General features: G+C 42.0%; 3 pseudogenes; 1 reads left to right on the plus strand and 2 right to left on the minus strand.

Annotated features, from left to right (window-relative positions):
• On the minus strand, positions 1-725 carry LOC119245592 (elongation factor 1-alpha 1-like; annotated as a pseudogene).
• A 3,278-nt stretch (positions 726-4,003) lies between these two features.
• Positions 4,004-4,742, plus strand: LOC119245593 (annexin A2-like; annotated as a pseudogene).
• Positions 4,743-5,446: 704 nt separating this feature from the next.
• Positions 5,447-6,157, minus strand: LOC119246643 (ubiquitin-conjugating enzyme E2 D2-like; annotated as a pseudogene).
• Positions 6,158-7,828: the final 1,671 nt, after the last annotated feature.

Below are 7,828 nucleotides of genomic sequence, written 5' to 3' on the forward strand. Positions count from 1 at the left end.
CTAAGTGCTTGTGAGCTGGACGAGTTGGTGGCAGGATGTAGTCCAGAGCTTCAAACAGCCTGGTTCTATGGGTATTGCCATTCTTATGGGTGACTTCCCACCCCTTGAATCAAAATATGTTAGTACTTGACTCAGGATGTTGTCACTCTTCCTACTAGAAATTAGCAAAAATGCTACTGCCAGGGTTGTAGCCTATTTTCTTAATATAGGTACTGACTTCCTTAACAATTTTCTCATATCTCTTCCAACTAAACTATAGGGTGGCTTAGTGGAATCCATTTTGTTAACACCAACAATTAGTTCTTTCACACCCAGTGTGCAAGCCAGAAGGGCATGCTTATGGGTCTGCCCATTTTTGGAGATACCAGCTTCAAATTCACCAAGACCAGCAGCTACAATCAGGAGAGAACAGTCAGCCAGAGATGTTTGTGATAAATTCTCTGTGTCCTGGGGCATCAATGATGGTCGCATAATACTTGCTGGTCTCCAATTTCTACAGGAATATATCAATTGTGATACAACACCCATATTAGCTTTCAAGTTATCAAACACCCAGGCACATTGAAGAAGTATTTTCCCATATCAGCAGCTCCCTTCTCTAATTTGTCAGTGGTTCTTTTGGCAATTTCACTACATTAGTACATCAGATGACTGGTAGTATTGTCTAAATCAACGCGTCCAATGACAAGTTGATATGAGTTGATATGAGTCATTCCCTTTCCCATTTTGACTTAGTTTAATTGTGGCTTTCATGACTCATTGGGGAAAAGCTGTTATAATTTCTTATTCCTAAATAAATCAAGGTACTAAAATCATGCCAAACAATTAGCAAACTAAAAGTACTCTAGTTTACATTGGATGCTTTCATTTAGAGAGTATGTTGGTGATTTTTACTAGACAAAATGATGCTTTTGATTTCCAGGAGGGAACTTTTCCTCCAAATAAGTTGTCATTTGGAGGAAAATACCAACATAACAAAATCACCTTTCCTTTCTGCGGTTCAAATACCAATTTTAATTGATTTTACTTAAATTTAGGAAATAGTGGTAAATGACATAGTAATATTGAAATGAATATTTTGGATTATAAAAAAAACATTAAATATTCTAACCAGAAGTAGTGTTGCTATCCTGAGATGGCAATTTAGTTTGTCTCAAAATGTCCTGCTTAGATTTAATTGTTTAGTCACAAATATGTATTATACAGTTTCATTTTGATGTTGAAAATATGATGTTTGAAGTAAAATTGTTGTGTTGACAACACCTCACTGATAAATGGGATTCATGGAGCAAGCTGTAGGATGCAGGGCACTGCCAAAGAGCAAGATCCTGACCTTATTATTGATAGAATAATTATACAGCATCAGTTGTGAGGGGATGAAGGACAAAAAGAAAAGTGAAGGGTGAAACTAGAAAACATGCTCTGTCTTCCATAGTATCATGTGTTGTGAGTCTGCCCTCCTGGCACTTCTCATCTGCTTGATGACTTGGTATTGTAATTGAGATCAAGTTCCCCAGCCATGGTTTCAATCTTATCAAAAAGGTGTTCCACTGATCAGCTTCTGGAGTCCCTTGTCATACATCAGCCCTTGGCCTCCCTGGTGTTCCCGGTCATACCTCATGATGCACAGCCTTCCCAGAGTGAACAAGCTTTATCCTCTTCGTTGATCTGAAAGGTACCTTGTAAGGTTTGGCTCCTATGACTGACCGGGCACTTCTGAACTTGTATAGGAATACAGAAGTGCAGGGAACAAAAATGGTGGCCAAACAGGCTGCTTAGGATTAGCAGACCCACCTAAAATAATAAAGACAATATAATTAGTAACTATGAAATGGACTATTACAAGAAATATAGTAGTTTGAGATCATTTTAGTCTGAAGTTTCTGTTTATCATCATTGCTGACCCACATATACAATTGTTAAAATACAATATTCTGGGCATCCCCATTGGCACAGTTGTGAAGCTGTCCACATCCTCTGAAGCACTGGTTCAATTCCCGGAAGGCCAGGGATATACCCACATAGTGCGGCAGACCTCTCCTGTCTTGCCCACTGCTCCCCTCAGCAGTGTGTTTCGTCAGTCTGCCTTTCTGCTCCCTACTCTGTCCCTGGTAAATCCTCTCACCCTCCCATACCTCAGGCCTGTATCCCAGCTCTTGTATAAATAAATAAAATCTTTGAAAAAAAAAGAATCTCTTAAAAAATAAAATACAATTTTCTGTTTACTTCTTGAGAACAAGCTATAATATTGAATTTCTTCATTGGAATTCATCAAGTGGTGATATTTGTTAATAAAATTATTAAAATACAGTTAGTATAATTATTAAATAATCCTTAGTAATATTCAGGGCAGGATGAGGGGCACCTCAGGACTGCCAAACCTGCTTGCTCTAAATAGGTCCTGCTATACACTGCATCAAGACAGATGCTGCAGCAGCGCTCAACCGCTGTGCCACCAGGGGAGGCCCTCTTTTTTTTTTTTTTTTTAAAGATTGATTTATTTATGCATACAAGAGCTGGGGTGCAGGCCAGAGGTGCGGGGGGAGGGGTGAGAGAACTCACCAGAGATTTTGGGGAACAGGACAGATCCAGTAGAGGTATGCTGCGCCATGTGGGTCACCTCCCTGGCTGGGAATCAAACTTGTGCTGCAGTGGCTACAGATAGGTCCATGGTGCTGATGCTTAACCCCTTGCACTACTGGGGGGGGGGGCCCTTTTACTCAGTCTTCTTTAGCTTGTGCTCCCTGGCCAGCTTCACCTTTCCTTAGGGAGTAAATGAAGTTATCAGTTTTTTTCCACCCTCCCACCATTTAGCATCAATGATCAACACCTGTGGTCTTCCATGTGTGCCTAATGGCGGCACCTGGTGTATGGCGCCGGTGTGGGTAAGTGCGCGCACCTGAGTGTGGAGGCTGAGCATATAAGGGCAGGGACCCAGCAGAGAACAGAGCGCGGTAGCAGAGGGCAGTGCAGCGGAGTGCATTAGAGACCAAGAGAGACCACCAGAGAATATCGAGCCCAGAAAGAGCAAAGATTTGCAGGGGACTGGGAGGCCTGACAGCCTTCCGGGCCCCCAGGGCTCCCTGCTCATCCTGCACCTGGTTGCCTCACTACAAATGGTGGAGGAAGATCATTAAAAGCCTGAAAAAGCCACCGAGGGCTCCAGGACTCCTCCTTTACCCTGTCTGCTAGAATCATAGAGAACCTGCCCTGTGGCCTTTCTGCCGTTACACCATTATAGAGTAATCCCCAGCAAGTCTTCACTCTTCCTGGGCTCTCTGGAGTTCTCTCTTGGCCTTTGCTTCTCTGATCCTTTCGCTCTGTTGTTTCCGCAATTTCACGCTCTCTCTCTTTTCACTCTGCTCTTCTGCTGGTGTCCCCGTGACACTGCCCTTATATGCCCAGTCTCAGCCCAGGTGAACCCACCTACGTATGCCCACACCCTATTCCAGGTGCCCGCCATTAGGCATGCATTCCGGATCACAGGGATCCATCATCAATCCTGATGTAGCCACATATCAATATGTCAATATTTTATAAAATCTCTGGGTGGCATACAAAAACTAAAAAACAAAGATTAAAAGGTTTTTGATTTCCAAACCTTGCAATAAAATTTTTAGTCAAAACTAGATAAAAAGATTATCTCTCAATTTCATGTTTAATAGTCATGTGTGGTTAGTAGCTACTGTATTGAATTGTGTAGATATCTGCAGAAATTAGACATTGCCTTAAAATATGGGGAAAATGATATTTTATGTTTTATGATTTAGTATCTATCAAGGCCGTAGGTGATTGTTACAGGCTAATGGCATAAAAAGACTGATTAATTCACTTACCCTACAGTTACTTTAATAAGGATTTTAAAAACCTTAACCAATTTTTATTTTCATATCAGAAAATTGGTATCATATGCACAAAATTATAATCCTGCCATCTCTTCTTAGAAAGAGTAGATTATTACTCTCCGTCTAGCGATTCCACAGTACCCGGCACCCACCCAGCTTCTTTCAAAATGTCGACTGTTCATGGACTTCTTTTCAGGCTCAGCCTGGAGGGTGATCACGCTCCCCTACTGCCTATGGGTTAGTCAGAGCACAGACGACCCAAGTGCCTATGGGCCAGTCAGAGCGCACACCAACTTTGATGCTGCATGGAATGTTTTAAACATTGAAACAACCATCGATAAAAAAGTGTATATGAGGTCACCATTGTCAATATTTTGACCAACCGTAGCAATGAACAGACAGGATATTGCCATCACCTAAAGGCCAAAAAGAAACTTGCATCAGCAATGAAATCAGCCTTGTACAGTCACCTGCAGACAATGATTTTTGGACCTATTGAAAACACTTCCTCGATATGAAGCTTTAGAGCTGAGAGCCTCCATGAAGGGACTAAGAACTGATGAGGAATCTTTCATTGAGATAATTTGCTTCAGGACAAACCAGGAGATGCAGGAGACTGTCTACAGGGAAATATACAAGACAGATCTGGAGGGCAATATTTCTGACACTTCTAGTGACTTTCACAACCTGCTAGTTGCCCTTGCAAAGGGTAGAAGGGCAGAAGAGGGCTCTGTCTTTGATTATGAACTGATTGACCAAGATGCCCAGGATATTTATGATGCTGGATTTCCTCATTTGTGGCACAAACTCAGTGTTTGCAGCACCTACTTGATCTGTTCCACATCTTGGGTGGCAAAGGGAACTGGAGCTCATGCTAACTTGCTGGGCCATGACTAATAAAGTTCTGTCTCTAACCCAGGATTCTGTGTCAATCTGCCAGAGTCCACAAAATTGTGACAAGCTCACATGTAGGCTGGGTAGCTGAGTAAAATATCAGGCTTTGCACAATTCTTGAGAAAACAATACAATTGAAACTAGTTGGCATATCCTGAGAAGCAGCCTACACCCCGAGTATGGGAAAGAGGCAAAGTCACCACAAGGGTGTGGATTGAAGGGGTGGGAAATGTAGAAGTCTGAGAAAAAAGCACATTTTTATTTTGTAACAACTACTAATCCATTTATTTCTGACTCTTTAAACCTGGATCTCAAAATAAAAGACATGGGCTAATAGTAATTTTGGTCAAAACCAAACCACAACAAAACACCTGAAGACACAGAGATGCAGGTTCTTCAGAACAGATACCTAACTAGCTTTGTAACCTTTACCCAGTTTTTCCTCACTTATTGGTTCTAAAAGACTACACATTATTCTTCTTTTTCATGGTAAAGCCACCCCCTTGTTCTTCCTTTCCCAATCCCAAAATCAGTAAAATTTTTAGTTAAAACTGATCTATCTCACACCCAAATCCCACCCACCCCCATCTTCACAACATGACATACCTCTCAAACTCACCCCCCACCACAAGCTTTCTCTTCCCCTCCACACACACTCTGCTATGAAAGGTTTACACTGTGTCATGGAATTTTCATTTATTTGAAAATTATATGGAATACTTCTGAGTCCATTCTCCAGCTATTTTTTTCATACTTCCGCCTATCCTTTTCGTAAATCTTCACAATTTTGTGAACCAAAGCATCATCTGGATTGGGATTACATGACACAGAACAGATGGATAATAACACTTTGGAAATGGTAAGTGCTGGTGACCACTTGGATCTAAGTATGTCCAGACAGATGCTTCTGTTTCTGTTAATCTTCAGATGGTAAATTTGGGTGGTGAAAGCAATCTTGGGTGGTTTGTAGGGGTAATTTGATGGAAAATGGATCATCAGGAAGAGTTCTCTTCCACAGTAGGGGCTGTTGTTGTGTCCCATTATTGTCTGTCAGTGGGACATATGGAGTCCCACAGGCCCTGCAGAGCACTGAGAAGGGGGGAGATCTTGCCACAGGTCTAGGAGTTCTTTGTAGATGCGCTTTAGGGTCATCATCGGCAACACATGGCCAGTCCTTGGTGTAGGGCCTGGGGACTGGTAGGAGACAGTGGTGGTGATCCCCAGGTGGGAGGAGCAGCGAAAGAACACGTGGGCAGGTGGGTGGGCCAAGGTCTGGCTGGGGAGTTGAAGGGGGTGTTGGGGGAAGGGGATGGTGTCGAAGCGGGGGACTGAGAAAGATGGGAATCTGGTGGTGCATCGGAACTGATGGGCTACTGGACATCTGTGGATCCCGGTTGCTGCAGCCTTCCGGGTGCTGTGAGTTGGAGACTTCGCCGCCTAGATGCTGGGTAGCCTGGAAGCCCACCTCCTCTGAGACACTGCCATCTGGGAACAACACTGCACCTGCCCTGGGCCGAGTGGGCCCCCTGTTCACTCCTGGCGCCCACATCGGTGGCTAAATGTGGGCGGGTATCCGCACTGTGAAGTCACAGTGATGATGATGCCCTGCAACGTCACAAAGGGTGCGTGCGGACAGGGAGCAGAATGGGTGTCTGGATGACAGGTGTGGGTGGAAGGGGCTGGGTGGGGCTGTGAGAAGTTGAGCATAGCTGGGCTTACCCAATACTCTCAATCTGGGCTGTCAAGTAGGGTCACAGTCACTACTGACTGTCGAGAATTACTGGACTGAGTCAGAGTTGTTCAATGAATTCTCTTCCAATTCTTATTCACCCAGATTCACCTTCCTTAACATTTTTTAAAGATTTATTTATTTATTTATACAAGCACTGGGTACAGTCAGAAGTGCGGGAGGGTGAGAGAGTTCACCAGAGCCAGAGCAGGGAACAGAACAGGCAGAGTGATGAAACACACTGCTGAGGGGAGCAGCGGGCAGCAGGAGAGGTCTGTGCGCCATGTGGGACCCTCGCCAGCAGCCGGGGATTGAACCGGTACTGCAGAGGCTGCGGGCAGCTTCACAGCCCAGCACTCAACTGCTGCACCACCAGGGGAGGCCCTCCCTTAACATTTTTACCAATTTACTTTATACTTATTTTTCTCTCTTCATATTTCACACACACATACTATATATGTGTGTATGTACATATGTATATATAAATATACATAGTAGATGTATGCATGCATATGTATACATGTACATACATACACATATGTATACATATGCATATGCATATATAAATTTATATATACTTGAGAGTAAGCTCTGTACATCATGGACCTTTAATCCTAGATAATTCATTGGGAATTTCCTATTAAATGCTCTTATATAATCAACTTTAGTAAATTTAAAATCTACAATGTTTTTATAACTTTTAAAATTAATTTTCATAATATTTTGGTAAATTTATTTTTATGAGAAATTAAAGGCTTCAAAAATAAATTTGAGTTAAAGCAACTTTAATTTTTGGAGAAGTGATAGGAAAGGAAGGAGGACAGAAATAAAAATAACCAGTGCTCCACCTAGCATATATAAGCTTTTTTTTGGTTGTCCATTATGAGAACAATAATTTCGAGGATGTAGTGGTTCCAATTACAAGTGTAATTGCAGAACAATGCCTTTCATTCAAGGGACTTTCCAATGAAGATACTGATTGATGTTAAACCCTCTTCACTTGCTTGCATGTTTTGAAAATATAGCCAAGTAAGAATCATCAAAATATGACTGTTAACCACATTGATTATTTCCCATGAAATAAGCAATACTTTAATGAAGCATTCTTAAATTTTGACAAGAAATCACATTAGCCATGGTAGGTCACAGTTTCCTTTAAAATATACTGGACATTCTAAATTACGAAAATTTTCTGCTACAAAACTAGTTATCTAATATACCTACTCAGCCAACTTAGGAAGGCAAGGCAACAATGAATTTGACAGTACTTTAAAAGGCAGGAGAATGTAGATGGCTGAATGAGTCCACTAATATTGTAGTAAAATAAAATGTCTAACTCATTGAAAAGAACTTTTCCAAA

This window comes from Talpa occidentalis, unplaced genomic scaffold (genome assembly GCF_014898055.3).
Source record: "Talpa occidentalis isolate TD23 unplaced genomic scaffold, MPIMG_talOcc4v2.1 talOcc4.15, whole genome shotgun sequence".
In the NCBI taxonomy this organism is placed as follows: Eukaryota; Metazoa; Chordata; class Mammalia; order Eulipotyphla; family Talpidae; genus Talpa; species Talpa occidentalis.